The following is a 22,202-nucleotide window of genomic DNA, read 5'->3' on the forward strand; positions in this document are numbered from 1 at the left end:
TAATCAGGAAACTTGTAACAATGAGCTCATATGCTAACTGCCAATTTTAGCCTGTGTAACCCTGCTTGCTTGCGTGGCATGAAAAATAATCAATTGTATATAAGCTGAAAATTACTGTTTGGCCATCACCCATGGGAACACTGGCTATTGCCCATGGGAACATAGGCAATCACCCATAGGAACATAACATTCTAACAACAAGCTTTCTGCTTCTGTACTCCCCGCTTGCACACCTGACCAGTGGGTTGACAGGTAGTGAATAGGAGAAAGATGGACCTTTGTGTTTAAGACAGAATGAGGAATGGGATTTAGGGCTTAAAAACCTTGTATCTTGGCATTTCGGGGCTGCTCCTTTGGAAGGACAGCCACCGGCTAATAAACTGCCTCTATAATCAAAGCACTCAGGCCGAGTCTGGTTATTCCGGTCACCACAGAAGCACAGATTATTCAAGGAAAAGAAGAGATATAAAACTAAACTGAATCAATCCAAATAAAACTCTCGATACAGTCATGCACCATTTAACGACGGGGATATGTTCTGAGAAATGCATCATTAGGCTATTTTGTCATTGTGTGAATATTGTAGTATGTGCTTAAGCAAACCTAGATAGTATAACCTACTACACACTGTGGACAAAAAAGGGGGCACATACCAAACCGGAGAATTCAGAGGTTGAATATGCCCCCACAGGGTGGTCTGAAAGTAAAAATTTCTAACTAAAAGTAGATCACGGTGGATAGTCACATCCTAAGCCTGCAGCTTCCTTGACAAAGGTCAGTCAATACCTTTGAAATTTTCTATTGTCTTTGCACATCTAAGATATAACATACCTTTAAAATGTCTGAGCAATTTTCTTTTCCAGATCCCTAGAAGGCACAACTGCTGGAACTAGAGCAGGAGTCCATATTCTTATCTTGTGGCCCACATACTATCTCTTGGTAATGTAAATCTTAACTATATGATCAATGTAAAAGAAGTAAGTGTCTCTCTGTTTTGCTTTATATCTAATCCCCGAGATTTTTCTGCTTTAATTTCTCCCTTCTCTCTAATCTACCACCAATGACTTTCATGTAACCTTCCCAATGGTTCCTCCTGAGTCTAAAGTATAAAATAAGCTGCAAAACTGCCATACTTCAGAGCATTTTCTCAATCCATGAGATTTTGCTTCCCAGCAAATGTTGTCAGTCTCTATGTGAGACTTTCTTTGGCTGGAAAAGACTCTTTTTTTGTTGACAACACCTAGGTTATGTAGTGAGCATACTGCCCAGTAGGGGAAGAAAAATAACTTTCCATCTACCCTTCTGAGTTCTTGGCCTAGACATCTCTGTAATAAAAGATGGAGTATCAAGAGAGATACAAACAAATGTTTAATAACATGTATACCTCCTGTATGTGTGGTAGAGACCCAGGAAAACAGAGTAACTCAGCAAAAGGGCTGAAGCCACCACCTTAATCCCATTTTCAGCTGAAAACAGAAAAAGAAAAAGATACTGAGAGTTGGGAGAGTCAGTTGAGGTATGTTACCAGGAAAAGCATAGTAACAAAGGTAGGGTTGTTATGCAGATTTAAGTCCTTGCTTTCTGCAGTCCATGAATAAAAGTTTCTAGAGATAAATTCATCCCTCTTTTCCTGGTACAACTTTTACAAATGAAGATGTCCCTTAGAAATGTAAATGTCTTTTACAAAGGGTAATATTTACTTAGTTTCAGAGCTTCCTTCATGTCCCCCGTTTCTAAAATTAACCAGCCTAAAATTATACTTATAACAAAGAGACACATTTTAGGGTGACAAATTATTTTTTCCTATAGTTCTTAGGCTAACCTGTCCAGCATGTTATTATACTTAATACTGTAGGAAATTGTAACTCATTGGTAATTATTTTTATAATCCATTATTCTACAACATTAGGGCGGGTGGGTTTCACTAGGTAATGGGGCTTTTTCAGCTCTACTATAGTATTATGGAACCACCATCTTATATGCAGTCTGTGGATGAAAAAAAGGGGCGCTGTAATAAATCGTAAATTTCTAACGGGGCAAGTCATTGTGGGCAGTCATGCCTTAGGCCAATAACTTCTTTAGTGAAAAGTTTTTAAGGAAGCCCTGTCCATTGTTCTTGTCCATCTAGGTTAATAAACTTTTGAAATGCCAAAAGTAATACAAGGAAAAGACATAACCACTCCCTAGAGAGCATATAATCTTGTTAACTGTCCTGTAATCTGCATCCCACCTAGCTTTGTCCCACCTTCAAGCAATCTTTCTTATATTCCCTCATTAATATCAAATGTATAAAAGAAACTGCAATGCTGTTACTCTCCAAAGCATTCGAGATCTTGCTTCCTGGCAATTATTGTCAGTTTTAGCTCAAATAAACTCTTATAAAAATTTTCTGCAGGTTTTGGATGTTTCTTACATTGACGAATCCATCGTTGACCAAAATGTTGTTATGTGGCTCATGACTGCACTAACGTTATTAAAAGGAGTTTATGAAGACAGTATAGGATGGGTAGATGTAAGAAACATACAAATGAAACTGAGAGTCTTTGTAATTCTGATTTGATTTAAACTGTAGTTTTGAAACAATCATTTTTCTTTTCTTCTTTCTTGACACCTGAAGTAGCAGAAGACAATAGCCCAGTTTTGACTACTGGTGAAAAGATTTAAGCCCTCTGTCAGGCTAAAGATAACATCTTAATATGTTATGTTTCAGCTCCTGAGCCTTAAGGTAAGACTACTCTCTTGGCTAATTCTTGAAACTGGTCCTGGAGGGTGGAGCTGATCTCAAGATCTGAAGAAATAATTTATTAGGCTCCTCTCACCTCTGACCGATAAACTCCTAACTCAATCTGGAACCACTAACACATGGTGTCTTGTGATTTTGTCCTATATAATCTGTAACCTATATACTATCAGGGAGTTGGGTTGTTTAGAACACGAGCTCTCCTGTCTCTGGTTTGGACAATTCTAATAAACTAATTTCTTTCTTTACTTAAAACCCCTGCTCATGCATTTTTTGGCCAGAGCATACAAGTAGAACAAACTTAATTATTTGGCTTCAGTAATATAAATCTACAGAGAAGTTTCATAAGAATTTATTTGAGCCTAACTGACAACATGTGCTGGGGAACAAGATCTCAAATGCTTTTGGAGAATAACAGTTTTGCAATTTATTTTATGAATTTGAAATTAAGGAGAGAATGTAAGGAAGATTACATTCCTGAAGATGAGAGAAAGTAAGGCTGGGACTGGATTACAGGATAGCTTAGAAGGAGGAGTCTGTAAAGGTTGTCACATATTCGAAGGAGGGATCCAAAAGAGTACATTTCAGAGGTGTATTAACCTAGATGTATAGAAATGATAAACAGGGCTTGCTTAAGGCAATTATAAGCCTTTTACTAAAGAAGTTATATGCCTGAGGTGTAACTACCCACCATGACCTATCCAGTTGGGAATTTATGATCAGATCACCCTGTGAAGTTACTTTCCATAGATCCCTTATTCTTGCATAGGTGCCATGGAGAAAATAAAAATACTTGACAAGAAAGAAAATTTGAAATCAAAAAGTTTCATTAATATAATTTCAATGGGGAAATTAAATTAAAAATCAAGGACAAGAGGCAGAACTTTTAAGAGAAAAAACTGAAAGATATAGAAACAATAGGGAAGATCTAATATTCAACTAATAGGAGCCCCAGAAAGATAGAAACTAGAAAAATGATGAAAATTTCAAAGACATAAAAGACATGGAATTCTCAGAGTTGGAAGACATATTGTGTTTGTACTTCATTCCTATTAGAGCCTCTAATTAGTCTCTTTGCTTTTATCCTTGCCTCATATATGTTTTTTTTTTTTTCTCTCAATACAGGAGCGATCTTTCAAAAATATACTACAGAGCAGTAAACATCTTTATTCAAAACTCTAAAATGCCTCTAACAGCAGAGGAAAACCAAATTTCTCACTTCATCTCATTCTTACTCCCCATCACATCTTCAACCTCATCTCATACTACTTATCCCAGCCTCAAAGATTAAGCACACTCCCCAACTAGGGTATTCTTTAATTGTGCCTTCACCTCAAACTCTTTTTCCCTGGATATCAGCATGCTTAACTTCCTCGTCTCCTTCAACTCATAACTACATGGCATCTATTCTATTCATATTATTTAAAACTATAACCCCAAACTAGCAAAACTGGTCTTTCTCACTCCACTTTGTTTTCATTCCTCCATTTCTTTCCAAAATATGATCCAGTTTACTTATGTGTTGTGTCCACTCTTTATTGTCTGTCTCTATTCAATGGAATATAAGCTCTATGAGGTCAGGCACCTTTGTAGTATTCATTGATTACTGTTTTGCAAGAGACTGGAATAGTTCCTGACACGTAGAGGATACCCCAAAACTAAGTATTAAATAAGTAAATAAATAAATAATTTCTCCATTGAGTGGCATTGTAAAGAAGCAGACATTGTAAAGAAGAAACTACAATCTGAGCATACCACCCACTGTGATGAACATTGTTATCTGAATAATATAAATCATATTTACTGGTTTTTAAATATACAGAATCGGCCAGTAGACAAAGCATAAATGATATATTATAAAGTAACATTGTAAAGTAAAAATCAAGATACTCTCCTGACAGCAACACGTTTCTTCCCACTCTCTCACACTAGCCTCAGCTTGCTCACCGGCTATCAAAAATGATGAAAAAAAAAAAAAAAAAAAACTTGCTATGATGTTTTGAAGGTCAAACCCAATGCCACCCAGGAATAACTGAAAAAGGTTTACAGGAAATTGGCTTTGATGTACCACCCTAACAAGAATCCAAGTGAAGGAGAAAAGTTTAAACAGATTTCTCAAGCTTATGACGTGTTCTTTGATGTAAAGAAAAGGGAATTATATGACAAAGGATGAGAACAGACAATTAAAGAATGTGGAGCAAGTGGCAGTTTGTACTCCCCCATGGACATCTTTGATATGATTTTTGGAGGAGGAGGAATGATTCGGAGAGAGAGGTAAAAATGTTGTGCATCAACTCTCAGTAACCTTAGATGATTAATGTAATGGTGCAACAAGAAAATTAGCTCTGCAAAAAGAATGTGATTTGTGACAAATGTGCAGGTCCAGCTGGTACAAAAGGAGCAGTAGAGTGTTGTCCAACTGCTGAAGTATGAGATGCAAATAAGAATTCATCAGATATGACTTGGGATGGTTCAGCAAATTAAGTCCGTGTGTATGGAGTGCCAGGGTCATGGGGGAATGGATCAGATCTAAAGATAGATGTAAATGTTGCAATGGAAGATAGTTTGAAAGAAGAAGATTCTAGAAGTTCATACTGACAAAAGCACAAAAGATGGCCAGAAGATAACATTCCATGGTGAAGGAAACCAAGAACCAGGACTAGAGTCCAGAGATATTCTTATTGTTTTATATCAGAAAGACCATGCTATTTTACTGAAAGGGAGATCTTTTCATGTGTATGGACATACAGTTGGTTGAAGCATTATGTGGCTTCCAAAAGCCAATATCTACTCTTGACATCACCTCTCATTCAGGTCAGACTGTCAAGCATGGAGATATCAAGTGTGTGCTAAACAAAGGCATGCCAATCTATCACAGACCGTATAAATTGGCATGCCTTCATTTAGCACACATTTAAATTATCAAATTTAAGGTAAACTTTCCTGAGAATGGCTTTCTCTTTCCTGATAAGCTCTCTTTGCTTGAAAAACTCCTACTTGAAAGGAAGTAGAAGAGACTGTTGGAATGGACCAGTTAGGGCTAGTAAACTTTGATCCAAATCAGGAAAGACTACATCATTACAATGGAGAAGCATACAAGGATGTTGGACATTATCCTAGGTGTGGTATTCTTAATGGGGCCAGTGAATAACACTCACTACTGGCATTTTATATGCAGTAGTGAATGAGTGAAAGACTATGATCATATGCTCACCACTTGCTATTGTTTTGTTTTAATATTCAACTACAGTAATATTTTAAAAGTTAAATAAAGAATAAACTCAAATATAAAAGCTTGAAAAAAAGATACACTACAAATATTTGGTAAGGTAAAAGGGAGTCAGAAAAGCTAAAAAATAGGTAAGATAGCTACTATGTTCTCATTATACAAATTGATAGCCCCAGTAAATTCTGTTCTCATCATAGAAACCTAATGATTGGCTACAAAAATGGTTATGAGACTATGATTTTTGAAGTCAGTGGCGTGACCAAGTGTGAAAAAAATACTCTAGTATAAATTTATTGAGAGTTAAAAAACAATGATCATAGCTGATAAATTATACTATAGCAATATAATTATTTAGCGAAACCCAGGTAACTAAGGGACAAGTTAAATATAAAAGTAGCTAAAAGAGTTCGTATCTTGGAATTTAGATTAGGAGAGGGAAGGTGCATGTGCAAGAGACTTTTTTTTTAATATTTTGTGACCTACTGTTAATTTTTTCTTTAGTGTGCACTATTTATTTGATACAATTTTTAATATATATGAAAAAAACAAAAAAGCCTGAAAAACAAATATTAATCATTAATATCCAGTAGATATTCTTTTCATTTTGTATGTAAATGCATGTATTTATGGTGAACAACAAATAAAATTTACAAGTTTAAAAAGTGTTAAATGATTCAATATTGACCTTAAGCACTACATGAATATATTTAAATGCTATCCAGTAGGGACTGAATGATATTGTGAGGTCCACAGTGCACTTCCTCTCAAGTCAATTATCATCAATCTCTGATTTATTCTACAGTAGAATTCTGAGAAAGGAAGATGAAAAGAAGCATTTATTGCTGCCCTTTTGTGGCTCATAAAATTCCTGGTTAAACCATCTCCAGCCAGTTTTTCATAATTTTTACATAACTTCATTAGCAGCAGTAGCACAGTGCTCAGTGATGAAAAAAATAATACGTTTAGTTAGATAATTTGAAAAGCTAGCTTCTCTTCCTTAACTTCATTTGCATAATCTCAAACTGAACATTATTTTGACCATTTACTAGTTTTACATCATTTATAAAACTCTAATTTATGCACTGTGAGTATTCCAGAGAACTCTAATAGCCACTTACTTTCAATTTCCTGTGGCCTAGACATTACTCACTTGAGTGAAAAAGGAGCAGTTTTAGCCAATTAAAGCTCATGAAAGTAAAACAGGTAGACTCATAAGCAAAACCTTGAACTCTGGGTTAAGAATGCAGAATGAATTGTGTACCTGCAAATCAGAAACCGTCGTGCTTTCCCAGAACATTCAATTACAATGCTTGAATCTCACTCAGTGCTGTTTTACAACTAAATCTCTCTCTCTTTTTTTTTTTTTGCTTTGTATATTTTATTTCTTTTAAATTTTATTTGTTGTATCACATATACTTTTGCAATCCAAATTAAATGTATTTCAAAATAAGCAGGGAGGGTAATTAGATAGATAGATGAAAAGCAAATGTATTTTGGAGGAGTGTGTAAAGCAAAAAAGGACAGAGGTAGGCACCGAAAGGGACATTCCAGGAAAATGAAATAGTATCTATATAGATATGAAGTCCCCCAAATATCCTTTTTCTTTCATCTTCATCCTTTTTTGGGTGTTATCTTGATAGCCATTAAACATTTAGATTTAAAGACAATACAAAAGCTTATAACACAATGGAGGAAGTACAGAATTCAATAAATAAATAAATAGACAAACAAACAAACAAACATAAAATATCAGGAGGAAATGGGTTAATATCTCATATAGGAGAGAAAAGTAGCGATAGAAGGATAAACGATATTTTCCACCCTCTTCTTTGTAATAAGCCCATTAGAGTCTCGGTTGAAATTTTGACTCACGCTTAAATATTTTTAGATGAGGTATTTGGGGATAAGTTTATATTACACATATTTCTTTGTTTATGTTTTTATTGCTAACATTCAAGGGTAAAAACCATATGTCACTTGCCTTATATTTCACTAGGCCTAGTTCATTGAGAGAACTCTATAAATAATTATGTGATGAGTTAAGGATGGGGTAGAGATGAAGGATGGACAAGATTGTCTATTGTGCATATTAATCGATGATTTTTAAAAATTGAAAACAGACTTTTTCTAAGGAGAATCAAAATTTACCTGGTATCCAGATGAATGCAACAAAATATCATATACTTTTCAATATTCTTTGATTTTACACAGCTCCACACATTCACCCTCCCACACACATACACATATGTAATTTAAAAACAGTGAAATATGATTTCAAATCGCGTAAATGGAAAAAGTTTATAGAGTAAAAAATAAGTATATCTTTCACCACTGTCTGATCCCCAGTCCTCTAGAAAAAAAACATCCAAAAATGTTTTATAGATATATAAGCACACAGTTATATATTTAGTATCAACACACACAGAGATGGTAGCATACTCTATAAGGAGTTGTATACATTATTATTTTCTCCAGATGATAATAAATAATATTAAACGCACATTTGGCATTTTTCAAACAGTTCACAGCAGAGAAACCTGGGAAGCTAAAAATATTCTCAATCGCTACACTCTGCCACTCAAACTAAGTAAATCCATAGAAAAGGTAAAAAATATGTTTAAAAAGCTCCCCAGGTATTTCTGATTACAGTTTGAGAACAACTATTCTAACTCCTAGGTTTACTTTTGTAAAAACTATCCACATATACATAGCAGAATTCTCTAGGAGTTTAGAAAAGAGAATTATTAGGCTTGATCTATATTATAGAGACACCATATGGGTGCATAAAATTTATATAGTGGTTTCAAATTTTAAAATGATTCCTATATAAATTATATTGGAAAAAGTCTAGATCTATATAAAAAAAAAAAAGCTGCTTGGTAAATTCATTTTTCTAGAGTACTATGCCCTTTGGGTTCAGAATATTTCGGAAATAAATCTGTTTCAAAGAATAAATACTGGTTAAAGAAAATAACATTCAGACTATTTGTTATCTAACTCTCACTTGCAACCTAAGACTGTATGCTGCTAAGTATAACTTGACGGTTTCCTTCAATTAGTTTATGAGGTTTGGCTGTTGCCAGGCTCTTCTCAGGAATCATAATTCAATCCACTTTTCCTTCCTTATTTGCCTACTGAACAAATAAATACCTGATTCGTATAATGAATCTTCATCTTAAACTTAAAACTAAACATAGCTTTAATAGTCACAGGAGTGAGGAATAAGGATTAAATTTATTCAAGTATTATCACCCTTGGACACCACCTAAAAATATAGAATAAAGTGTGATAAAATGATATATTCTAAGAACAAAGTGGATTCAACTATATCAAGTGGAATAAGTTCATGGTGGAGTGTCTTGTCTTCTACATACATTCATCTCCCACTTGAAATCAACATGAAGGCAGTGCAGGAAAGGCCTTTGTTATTATCAACTTTCCCTGTGTTGATATTGTTACTAGAAAAGTAATTTCTCTGGTTTTCAGCTGGGATGGGAGAACACAGAAGCCTTTCTTATGTTTCAACCACTTGCACATGGCTTTTAAAATAACTCAACAAGAATAAAAAGCAAATATGCAACAAATATGAGATTCTTAGATCAGATCTGCAGTCAATAATACAGGCATGAGCCTATATGTAACACATGCAAAATATTATGTGTATATAAGATATTTGCTTTATGAATGGTGAATTCTAAGCCAATTAATATCTTTCTTTTACTTGAAGGTATTCCTTCTAATGGTGATGGCTGCTTTCTGTGTAGGAGAAACTGAGCAATATGTGTTACCGTGACAAAGTCACGGGTTGAGGTTGCATCTGATAAGGATCATTTTTAAACCTGTTCATGTTTGCGAAGGCGGTACCTTTGTGGCTGCGTTACTCAGGCCTATAGTAGGCCCCACCAGCCTCACTATCAGACCAGAAGCATAGGCTGCCAAATTAAAACAATTTCGATCATGTAAATAACTATTGTCACGAGGTATACATTGAGGAAAGGCTTTTTTAGTGCTCTTATCTAAAAATTATGAACATTACCTGATCAATTTCAGAGGATTCTCATGAGAATTAAATTAAGTAATAACTTAGTGAGAGCTTTAAAAATTATAGTGCACTTTAAAGAATGCAAGTTATCAATAGTTTGGAAGACCTGTTAGAAAGGGAGAACAAAGCATGAGCTCTGCCACATTCTCCCTCTCTTAGCTTTTGCCATTATCACCCACCTAATCACTAAATGTAGATTTCAAGAGTCATCCAGTCCCTTATTATCTATACTTAATCAAAATTTAAGTTCCAATTTTTTCACGTAAATAATTCTTGAATCTGCTCTCTCTCTGATATTGCTCTATTGCCACCCTGATCCAGATTCTTATAACATAGTCTTGGGGATGGGGGAGAGGGGGAGAGGAAAGGGGGTTAAATATAGGGAGGTAGGGGGAGAGCGAAGTGGGTGAAGGGGATCAAATATATGGTAGCTGAAGGAAACTGGACTTGGGGTGGTAAACACACAATAGAATATACAGATGTTAAATCATAATGTGCACCTGAAAATTATATAATTGCATTAACCAATGTTACCCCAATAAACTTAATTAAAAAATAAAAATAAAAATAAAATAAAATAGTCTTCAACTTGGATCCCTAGTTCCATTCTTATATCCCTCAAATCTATCCTCTATATAGCTGAAAGAATAAGTAGTCAAACTAAATATCTGATTACAGCCATTCCCTGTTTCAAATGTATCCAAGTTTCCAGTTAATTTTAATGCTTCTCAAAGTGACAAATAATTCCCTATATAGCAAGACCATTTCCTGTTTTAAATCTTCCTTTCCACATTCTTTGACTTCTGTTTACTCTTGGGCACTGCCAAATTGTTTGTCTTCTTACCATAGATGCATTTTGTGTTTCTGAGCCTTTTTTCATGCAGCCCCTTCTACCTAGCGAGGTCTTTCTACCACAGACTATTCTTCTCTCAAGAATAAGGTAGCACATCATCCAGAAATTTTTATTCTTGATGTCATCTCCAAACCCATAGCACCATTCTCTAGGGCTTCTTATAAACTTTCTATCTATTTGTATCCCTGCACTTTGTACATTTTTAATGATTAGTTAATTTATGTATCTGTCTCTTCTAGATTAGAAACTCCTTGAAGGCCAGATTTGTGTCATATTATCTTTAGGTCTATGTTGAGGCACATAGTGGACCTCAGTAAGTCTTAATGAAGAAAGCAATGGGTAAAGGGATGATATGGAAATCATTACATAATGTAAGGAGAAAGAGATGGCATAGAAACATTAGAAATAAGTCACTTAGAAAAAGGAGGCAAAATAAATGAAAAGGGGAAAATAATAACAAAGAATCATTGATGATATACTGATAAGGTCATATGGAAGTGCTAAATATTAAAGGAAAAATAGGAGAAGAGTAAAAATATAAAGAAAATGAGTGGATGAAGAATACGGCTATTAGAGGATAAGATAAGAGAAGCAGACTCTGGAAAGAAAAGAATAGAATTGACCAATGTAATTCAATTATGTTGAGGTCAGAGAAATAGAAGGAAGGAAACCAGAAGTCATGTTGACAAGTAATCACCATAGAAAGTAGCAAATATAAAGTAGCCATCTGGGTAGCAGAAAAAAAAAAAAGAAAGAGCCCGGTATAATTAAAGGAAGTGATTAAATGACAATACTAAATAAAGGTCATTTAAGGAAACTCATCTTCACATAGGAAAGAAAGAGTAAGAAATTATGACTTAAAGACATTAGAGACTGTCTTTTAAATACTGAACCATTTGTCTGTTTGTTAAAATAGGGAATTTGCTAAAAACAACATCTTAAAATATCTCTCTTTATTAAAAAATGATGGACAAATACTGAATCTGAGGTCAGCAAACCACTGGCAATGCAGTCATTAAGAGAGTACTTATGCCTTTTTAAGGTTAATTTTGCTATGCAGTTATGTTAAATGAGTTTTGCTTTCATCAACGGCAAATAAGATTCAGTATCTGCCTTTAGCTCTAACAAATAAGACAGATTTGAAATATAAAATGTTCTTTTCTGTTCATGCACTGTAAAAGACTATCAAGTTCCCACTGGCATCTAAGAGTTGTTTCATCATACTAGGAGAAAATCAGAAGAAAAGCACCATGGGTAGATGTCCTGGTGACATTTATGGAATGTGACTCACCCTGACATCTCCTAGTATTCCATTACAAATCTGAGAGATTGTGTTTTCACTTGTGGGTTACAATCGCCTCAGGTACCCAGATACTATCCATGTTCTTCAGCAGAGGTCAGCCAATACTCATTGTTAAACATGAGTCAAACACATGGTGACAGCTGGCAAATTGACATTCCTGCAATGCTTGAATCTGCTCTTTTTAATCTAATATTTTGTAAGAGCTAGATCTTAAGGGATATGATGATGTTAGTTACAGTGTGCCTAAAAATGTAATAGAACTATTTTTTTCAAATGTAGAGTTTCATTTCTTCATAATCACATTGTTTATCCAGAAAAAAAACAAGAACATACCAAACCAAATTATATACCTATTTAAAACAACACTCCTACAATTGAGCTTTTTTGAAATTTGTTAAGAATGCCTACGTGAAGAGCTTTTGTCTCCCCCTCATTTCAGGCAATGCAGAATATAACTTACTCCTCTTCCTACACAATCCATATCACTCAAACTGCACTCCATTCTTTGGCTCACTTTTAATATAATCTAACTATGAATTAGCATTCATGATGACTGATTCATGCCATTTTAGGCCCAAAATATTTCCAACTTTTTTCTGTCATCAGCTGTTAATACATACTGTCTCATTCCCCGTCATGCATTATGTGGGTATGACCTATGTTCTCTCTAAATTTGGGGGGATTCTATAAGTAATTTAAAGTTCCACATCAACTCTTTCTTGAGGCTTTTTCTCCTGGGATTCACATTATTTTTTTTAAAAAAATTTTAAAGACATTTAAAAATAATAGTCACCATTTATTATGTCCTTCTGCTCCAGGACATTTTTAATATGTAGTATTTATATAATTATCACGGCAAACCTATCAAGTGGTTTTGCTTTCTCATTTTAACAACAGCAAAAAAGAGTTGAATAAGTGATGTTTCCGCACCACAAAAAGCATCTAGTGACAAAAATCAGGATTTAACTCTGGTATGTTGAATTCCGAAGTCAATTTTTATTGTTAAACACCAGACAAACAAATGGTAGACTCTTGGCATTTTCCACTATGCATAGTACTTTCATATGTACCTGGCAAAATTTAGTGGGAAAGACAATCTGCTGGGAAGAGAAAACAAAACAAAGCTAAAAGTCTTAAACAGTTAGAGTTTTGGCAACATAGTTCATCTTAATTAAGCAGATATTAGAGAGTTTCCCATGTACTCTAGCCTAGAGAAATATCTCAGAAACCAAAGTACTCCATACTGGAAAGAAATGAGTCACTTCCAATATGCATTCATGCCACAGTGCTAGGTTTCATCTACCTAATCTTAAATTGTTTTATCCTTTGCTTTCTACTCAGATAATATACACTGAAAATTTGCTATGGCTCTACATTCCCCACTCTTAAATCTCCCTCAAAACCAGAACATAGGGTTTAAAGGTACTACACAAAAATATTACTAATAGTTATAATATCAAAATATTCAGTAAAGAGTATATTTATTTATTTATTAATATTCTGGTATCTCTAGTGACATCTTTACTGAAACTTACTTCTAACAATATAAGATGCTCTAACTTTCATTTAAAAATAAAATGTTCATTGCTTGGACCCTGTTACTATTATGTATTTGTACCCTAAGGCAGATGAGAGTATTGTGGTACAGATTCGAAGTTAAATTTCCATTTCTTTTTTGTTAGATTGAGGAACTACTGAAATATGGGTACACGTTCTTCTAGGCTACTGAGCTCTGATCTGGAAAAAAAAGAAACTGAGGAAAGTACAGTTGTATTTTCCATAGAGACATGATAAGTTGAGTCTGCAAGGGGTTCCATAGAACACCTACACAATGTTACCGGTAATTCCTGGACCCACAGAGATGGTATTTTTTTCACATTTCTATAAGAATAATAGACAATGTACAAGAACCTTTTAGTGATTTATGAAAGAAAAGCAGACTAAATAAATATTTGATATTATATCAAAAATTTTAAATAGATGTTAATATCTAGAAAATAGTTTTATTCTTTTTTCACATACCTACTTTGAGAAGCTCATTAACTCTTACAGCATTCACAATTATCTCTCTGAGAATAATTCCCCAGTTTGGATCTGCATCCAATATCTAAACTCTTGTTCCTCTTTTCAATACAATATTACATATTTTCACTTGCATGATTTATCAGAAATCCAAAATATCTGTATTTGAACTCTTCATTGTCCTTAAATTGACCTTTTTATTTCTAAATACACATTATAGTAAAAAAAAAAAAATAGCATCATCATTTCCTCCTATTTTCTATGTACTAAACATTAGAGCCATTATAAAACACTTGACATATCTTCGAGTTTTTGTAAGTTGGAGTTCCAATCTCAAGCTCTTCATGGTGTGCTCCTAACTCAACGCCACTGATAATTCCTGCTTTTCTTTCCTCTAACCACACCGTACATTTCATATTTCTTCTCTAGGATGCTTTTCTCCCTCTTCACATGAGAAACTTCCACTCATTCTTTAAGGCTGTGATCAAATAGTTCTCCATCTTTGAAGTCTTTACTAATTCTCAAGGTACAGCTGGTCATCCCCTTGGTTCCTAATTGTTACATTTATTCTTCTAATTTCTACAAGTCCTTGAGGGCAGAAATTAAATCTAATTTTTTAATGGTTCAAATCTTTACTTCATCACTTACTAGTGAACCTATATTCCACATCTGAAAAATGGGCATATGTAGCTATTAGTCATATAACCAACATTATTTTTTTAATTTTTAATTTTTTAAAAAATTTATTGGGGTAACATTGGTTAACATAATTATATAATTTTCAGGTGTACATTATCATTTGACATCTGTATATTCTATTGTGTGTTTACCACCCAAAGTCCAGTTTCCTTCAGCTACCATATATTTGATCCACTTTACCCACTTTGCTCTCCCCGTACATTTGACCCCCTTTAACTGTCTACCTACCCCCACCGCCCCTACTCCTTACTCTCTGGTAATCACTAGTCTATAGTCCATGTCCATAAGTCTCTGTTTTTTCTGTTCATTTGTTGCTTTTAGGTTTATATCCCACATATAAGTGATATCGTGTGATTTTCAACTTTTTCTGTCTGGCTTATTTCAATCAAAAAATGGGCAGAGGACCTGAACAGACACTTCTCCCTAGAGGATATATGAATGGCCAACAAATATTTGAAAAGATGCTCAACATCGCTAGCTATTAGGGAAATGCAAATCAAAACCATAATGAGATACCATCTCACATCTGTTAGAATAGCTATAATCAACAGAACAAGTAATAACAAATGTTGGAGGAAATGTAAAGAAAAAGGAACCCTCATACACTGCTGGTGGGACTGCAAATTGGTACAGCCACTATGGAAAACAGTATAGAGTTTCTTCAAAAAACTAAGAATTAATCTACCGTATGATCCAGCAATCCTTCTACTGGGTATTTACCCCCAAAACTTGAAAACCCATCTGGAAAGGTATTTGCACACCTATGTTCATAGCAGCATTATTCACAGTCTCCAGGACATGGAAGCAACCAAAGTCTATGATAGATGATTGGCTAAAGAAGCTGTGGTACATATATACAATGGAATGTTACTCAGCCACAAGAAGGGATGAAATACTGCTATTTGCGACAACATGGATGGACCTCGAGATAATCATGCTAGACTTTGCTTTTTATATGAAGAGCAGAACCCAATGTATAATAAGTCTTCACTAAATATTTTTAAGTGCACATATAAATGAATGAGTACATGATTGAACAAATAATTCAATGAAAATTTGACTCCTCTTAACATCCCCTTAGCCGTTGTATCACTGCATTTTGTTTTCCCTTCAAACTATTTACCTGAAAATAATTCTCCAGATAGTTTTGGTATCTATTTAAGTCAAAAAAGTCAAAACTTACATGAAGTAACTTACATAAGTGAATTCATCTTTTTTCACCAAGGTCACAATACATTGATGAACTTTAAAAACATTTTGTAGTTCCCAAATAATTATAATAAATTATTCTTAAGACAATTTTGAATAAACTACCTACGTATGTAGGTAAATTATGATAAACAACAACAAAAAGAAGGCAAAGAATATTTTTAATGTTTCACTGCCTATAAATCATTTGCTTTCTCTTTTATTTATATTTTTTCTGCATAGTATTAATTCTATTAGACTAGAAATTTGATGGAACCCCTTCTGAAGTATTACCTTTCTGTATAGGACATAAGGAAATGTTTTTTTTTCAGACAATGATAGAATTTGGGGGTTGGGGTTCAGGGTATTTTCCTAGGAAAAACAATGGGGTTCAGTTCTCCTTTCTAAAACATTTAATTGCCAAGAATAACAAATTCAAAACTCTGCATATTCAAGCCTTCCTAATAATGGAATTTCGATAGTTTTTTCTTATATTTATTTTTGTTGTTTTTATAGATGGCCAAATGTTTAAATACAATAAAAATTTTATGAATTAGCATTCGTGATATAAATCTTATGGTTTTTTGTAAAAATAGAACAACAAAATAAATATAAAAATTTGAAAGCAGAAAATTATCTTTAGTGAAGAAAGGAAAATCACTAAAAAAAATTCACTGCTATTACATGAGCGAAGGAAGGCAGACACATTTTTTAAGTGTCATGATAACTACAATAATAATAATAAATATTTATATAGTTGCACCTGATGGACTAGTGCACTGTGGGTGAGGCCAATAATAAAGGACCTGGTTAATGAATCTGTGACAATCAAAGTAGGAACACAGATCAGTTACCATCCACAATCAAGAAATGTAGTCACAAAATGTAAATATCAAAGATTGCCTTCAAGGTAGATACTTATGCCAAGTGAAAGATGGGAAAGGTGGTGGCAAATATCTGTAATCAAGGTAGAATACTTAATAGAACCCAAAAACCTAAAGAAAAAGATTTATCTAGGCAGAGAACCCCCACCCTAAATTAAAAAGGATTTAGGCAACTACATACCAGAGTAATAAGAATCCAGTATCTCTCTGTGGCTCTCTCCCTCTCTAATATCTCCTGGTGTAAACACACACCTGACCAAAAGAAAATGGGCGAAACTCACATTCTTAAGCCCAAGCAAAGGAAGAAGATGGCAGTGGTTAAATTGAGTTGGGTTGAGATTTCGTATGCCATCTGGTATCAAGAGACAAAGAGATTAAGATTTTCATGTGAGAGTAGTTATAATATAGGCCAAGTGGTCTAGGTTGTTTAAGAAAAGAAAAGAACAAAATGGCTAAATTGGGGCAGGGGTAAAAATAAAAAGATCTGAGATAATAGAACATGATGAGTTTGAAGATTAGGAATTAAAACTTTTGGAAGTGAGAGAGTTAGACAGAAGAGTGGAAATTTAAGATAACAAACAAGGAAAAAACTTTTATTTTAGAATATATTCATAAAAGTCCTGTAGAAGAGCAAATAAACTCCAAATTTCACTAATTGAGGGTTCTTGAAATATTGCAGGAATAAGACATAAAATTAGTTATATTCACAAAGATCTGTTGGAAAATCTCACTGCTTTTTTTTTTTTTAAAAAACAGTTACTTTCAAATTCATTGGATCATTGGTTTAGGATGCAGATTATCACAGATTGCTTTTTTCCTATAAAAATAAATATTTTGTTTTTAATATAAAATTAATTTAATATTGTTTATACAATTATCTATCCATTAGCATTCCAAAGAAAAGATTATCAGTTAAATTTCTGAGAGGCTAAATACAAATGGACAGTAGCCAGACTAAATGACAATAGAACTTTGACTCACAACCTCTGCAGCAACTAGATTAAGAAACTAAATCACAGCTTCTGCAGCAATTGGCCCAGAATGGTCAGAATTTGGGTAATGACAACCAATTTGTATTCGTCCCTGCTTTAAATTCAGTCACAATCAGAGAAAGCACAATAGGCTCCTGAAACCAATCACATGATATGCCCTGCTACTAGTTAGCCCTCCTGCATCTTCCCTCTGTCAACAAACTCCAATCAGAGACACACATCTAAACTCTTTTATTTTGAAGTTTTCTCTTTTCCCTGCCTGCCTGTGAGTCTCTGCCCAAAACAAATGATGCTGGCTGACTCTTTGCTCTGAAAACTCTGAACTCTGTAAAACTGAAAAAAAAATAGCCTCTGTATGTTCTCATTTGGGTGGTCTTTTTATTCCCACATTTCTAACAGTTTAGTCTCCTGTGCTCTAAGACAATGTATAATTTAATTCTATCTGCCTGAAATCTCTGAAGATTCACACAATGCAGAATTGTTTTGCTACTCGGAAACTGACACAGCCATTTCACCGAATCTCTCAACAATTCACTACAGCCAGACATTGAAATGCCAATTTCAGGTACGAATATCAGCGTTTTCACTCTCAGCTAATTTTAATAAACAATTACTAAGATGTTACATAAGCTGTATAGTTGTCAATTACTTATCAGGTCAGAATATATGTAAATTTTTAAAATAAAAATAATTGGCAGACAGAATCATTCTCCTTTATGTTAAAGCATTTCTCCTTGGCATTATTGAATTCAAGTCTCCACAAAGTAAAACAAACCTATTCTTTACAGGGAGAATATTCATGGAAAAGGCAATAATAGTTTATAATTACTCTAACACACTGTCCTAAAAAGAAGAAAAAAATAAGCCATTATTGTAGAGCACGGAAATAAGCCATTATTGTTTAGCAGAGTGATATAGTATTTATTTCAATTATAAAATGAATGCCTTCTTAAAGTTTAAATTGAAAAGCCAGAAACGTTTTTTTCAAAATCTTAAATGATCTACATATCTCATATTTTAATTTTTAGTCATTTGCTAGATATTTTTGTGTAAATTTAATGTAAATCTGAAACAGAATTCAGTAGCCTTATCAAGTAGCCTTATTAAGACCTAAGACTTTATAAAAAGAAAAAACTAAAATATCAATATTTTTTATTCTTTTGGCTGTGTGGGCTAAAACATTTAAATTGCCATTGTCGTTAACACATTATATTAGAATATAAATGGTTAACCTCAAAAAGCAAAACAAATCGTATGCAAAGTGATTCCATATTTAACAAATAAAAGGATGTGGAGCTGAGAACACATGAATTTTTATGCATTTTAACAATACTTCTGGAAGGCTTTAATTCTGAAGCCCTAACTGAACAGCGGCAAAGTGAGTTTTTACCCTTCCCTCTGTTCATTTTCTATTCCATCTCTCAGAATTATATCTTGGAAAAGAAAAGCAGGGCAAAAAGTTCTCAATGCAAGTCCATATCTAGTGGATGTATGCAAAAGGTGACAGTGAACAAATACACCCTAACTTCCAAATCTAGTTCCTTATCTGCCAGCACTCTACAGTTGTCTTATCTAAAGACTCCTTATCTACAGATGAAGGCAACATTATTTCTACATGAGCATTTATGAGTATTCTTTTCTTTTCCTTTCAGTTGGACACTCTTCAAAGTATCACCCACCTCCCATTGCTCAATCATTACTTAGCATATCCTGGATATAAGGAAAGCTGGGAGCTCAGTGCTTCACAGCAAACCCCTTTCAATCCACATACTCCTTCTTTATACTTCAGGTTAACTTTTGAGTACAATATGACATATTTAAGTGGGTAGAGTGGCAAAACACCTTAAAAAACTGGTCTTTTTGAGGCTAGGTGGGCTTAACTAGGTGATTTGGCCAAGATTCAGAGAACATACTTAGGGATACTGTAGAAATATAAAAACAGAAAGAATTGCTGATTATGATATTAAGTACATGGGATAAAATATAAAATTTTATGAGAATAGGTACAACACCTTGGTATATTTTTGGATAGTTTATAAAAATATTAGTGCTTAAAGGAGTATTGCTTTTGCCCAGGTATTTTCAATTTTTTAAATTTTATTAATAGTAACATTAAAGTAGGTACACTCTTAGAAATCATAACTTTTGGCAAAGATGTATATGATGGTTTGCATTTCTTATTTTAGGAATAGTTATAAGTTTCTGTATTTTCCCCATAATTTACTAGCATCTTTTAAAAAATGCATCCTAAGTACTAATAAAAAATATAATTAAATATCTAGAGAGTTTTACCCAGAGCCTGTCTTCTGTTTAGATGGGGGAAATGAATTTAATGTTCTCAAATGTTATATAAGCTATGAAATGCAGAAACTGTTTAAGTTCATATTCAAGAAACCACTTGAACAGAATTTATCTGAGGTGAGAAATGGAAGGGGGGGCATAATTTATGAAGAAAACATTAATAAGTAATCTAACCTCTAAATATCATAAAGAGAAAACTTTCATAATCTTTATAAATTTTAGTGGGCTTCCAGGTTAAGATGGCAGGTTGTCACATGTTTATGTTTTTTCTCCTTCTCCAAACCCCACTAAAACTACAGATGATTTTGTTTTTCCTTCTAAATATTAAACCCACAAGGATGGAGATAGCAGAATGAGAGAAGAGACATCAGCAAGAAATTTTAGGAAACTAGAAAGCAGATAAGAGGTAAATAATATAGTCAACCTGAAAAAAGCCAGAGTCCAAAACAGCAGTGAGAAAACTAATAATCGAGCTGATTTAAAAAGAAAGACCCATGCATGACTGAAATTTGGGGTAAAGGGAGAGAATGAAAGAGGCAGTTTGAGCCCCTCCTTTACTCCATATCACTGAACATCTTCCTCTTCTTCATCTAGGAAAAGTCTGGATATTATCCTCTGAAGAGGGTGAAATAGTCTTTGTGTTGGAGTCTTCACACTTATTTAAGGGGGAATGCCTTTTACTAACAAGCGGAATATTAAATAAATGTTTGAATATTTAGTACTAAATGTAGAGTCTACCAGACACTCTACCCTCTACACCTTTGCTCCCAGAACCCTTCCTTTCCAGTCAGGACTTTGGAAGATGCTTCCCTGGGAAACTAATCAGTGCAAGGAAAAAGACTTGCTTTCCTCTAGCAAGTCTTAAGTCCTTAAGCCTGATTCTAGAAAATACCAGAGACTGAAGAAAAGAAATGCTGAGTTATTAGACGATGCCACAGGCCAGTGTGATAATGTAACGTAGCTTATGTGACTATATGGATGGCCCTTTACCAAGGAGAAATCATATTTAAAACACTAAAGCCTGAATTTTCTGCCCTAAGATGAATGTATCACAGTGGTGACAGAGATGCTTTGCTTTATTTGTAACTGAGCACAGACAACCAGAGTAAAACCTATTTCATGTCTCCAATTTAGGCTAGAAGTACTGACTGGCCGATGTGTTAAGGAGATTGAACCGAGGCTCAGAAATGGCTACATCAAGTTTACTGTAGTAATTTTTTTTAGCTCCTGACACAGTAATTTTTAAGAAATTTATCAAGTTTCTATTAGCCTATACTAGAATTTCCAAAGTCTGTCTAATTATGTGACTAGAACCCCATGGGTTTTGACTCTCTGCTAGTAGTGTCATCTAAAGGTGCCTGTTATTTTTCCTGCATATCATTCTTATATATCTTTTCTATCTATAACACTACCATCCTGATCACAAATTTTGAATAGCTCTCTATATCTCACTTAAAAATTAATAAAGAAAAACTTGCATATTTTCTAAGGCCTTTTATAAGCTATTGCTTTCTTCATGTTCATGTTAACTTCTTCCTGTATTTATATAGTTTTCTTAGAACCTCTTAAATCAGTCTGGCTCCTTCCCACCTCCTGGTCTCTACCTTTGTGAGTTTTCTTATTTGTACTATCTCATTCCACGATTCAATCCCAGATCTCATTTTCAGTTGAATACAAACTTCATTTCTTCATACCTTTTGTTTTCTGCCCACTCTGTTTCCCTGTAATAATCTCTCTTTTGAAATTCTAATGTATTCACAGGTAGAAGAATACAATGCACTACACAATTACTGTTGTTATTTCTAATATGTCTATTTGTTTTCCCCTTGGGGAATAGACTAGGTCTTGTTCTGTGTTTAGCACAAAGGTAAAACTTGTAATACAGTGAGTAGGTACCCAGATTCTCCAGATGGATCAACTCCAATTGGAAGTAATTTCATTTGTGTGTC

At 34.0% G+C, this 22,202-nt stretch overlaps 1 protein-coding gene and 1 pseudogene across 1 annotated transcript in view; one reads left to right on the forward strand and one right to left on the reverse strand.

Annotated features, from left to right (window-relative positions):
* The window catches only part of CTNNA3 (catenin alpha 3), a 1,416,183-nt gene that overhangs the window by 96,543 nt on the left and 1,297,438 nt on the right, over positions 1-22,202 (reverse strand). The gene's annotated exons all lie outside the window — the stretch shown is intronic.
* Positions 4,731-5,658, forward strand: LOC120609668 (dnaJ homolog subfamily A member 1-like; annotated as a pseudogene).

This window comes from Pteropus medius, unplaced genomic scaffold (assembly GCF_902729225.1).
Source record: "Pteropus medius unplaced genomic scaffold, Ma_sr-lr_union100, whole genome shotgun sequence".
Classification (NCBI taxonomy): Eukaryota; Metazoa; Chordata; class Mammalia; order Chiroptera; family Pteropodidae; genus Pteropus; species Pteropus medius.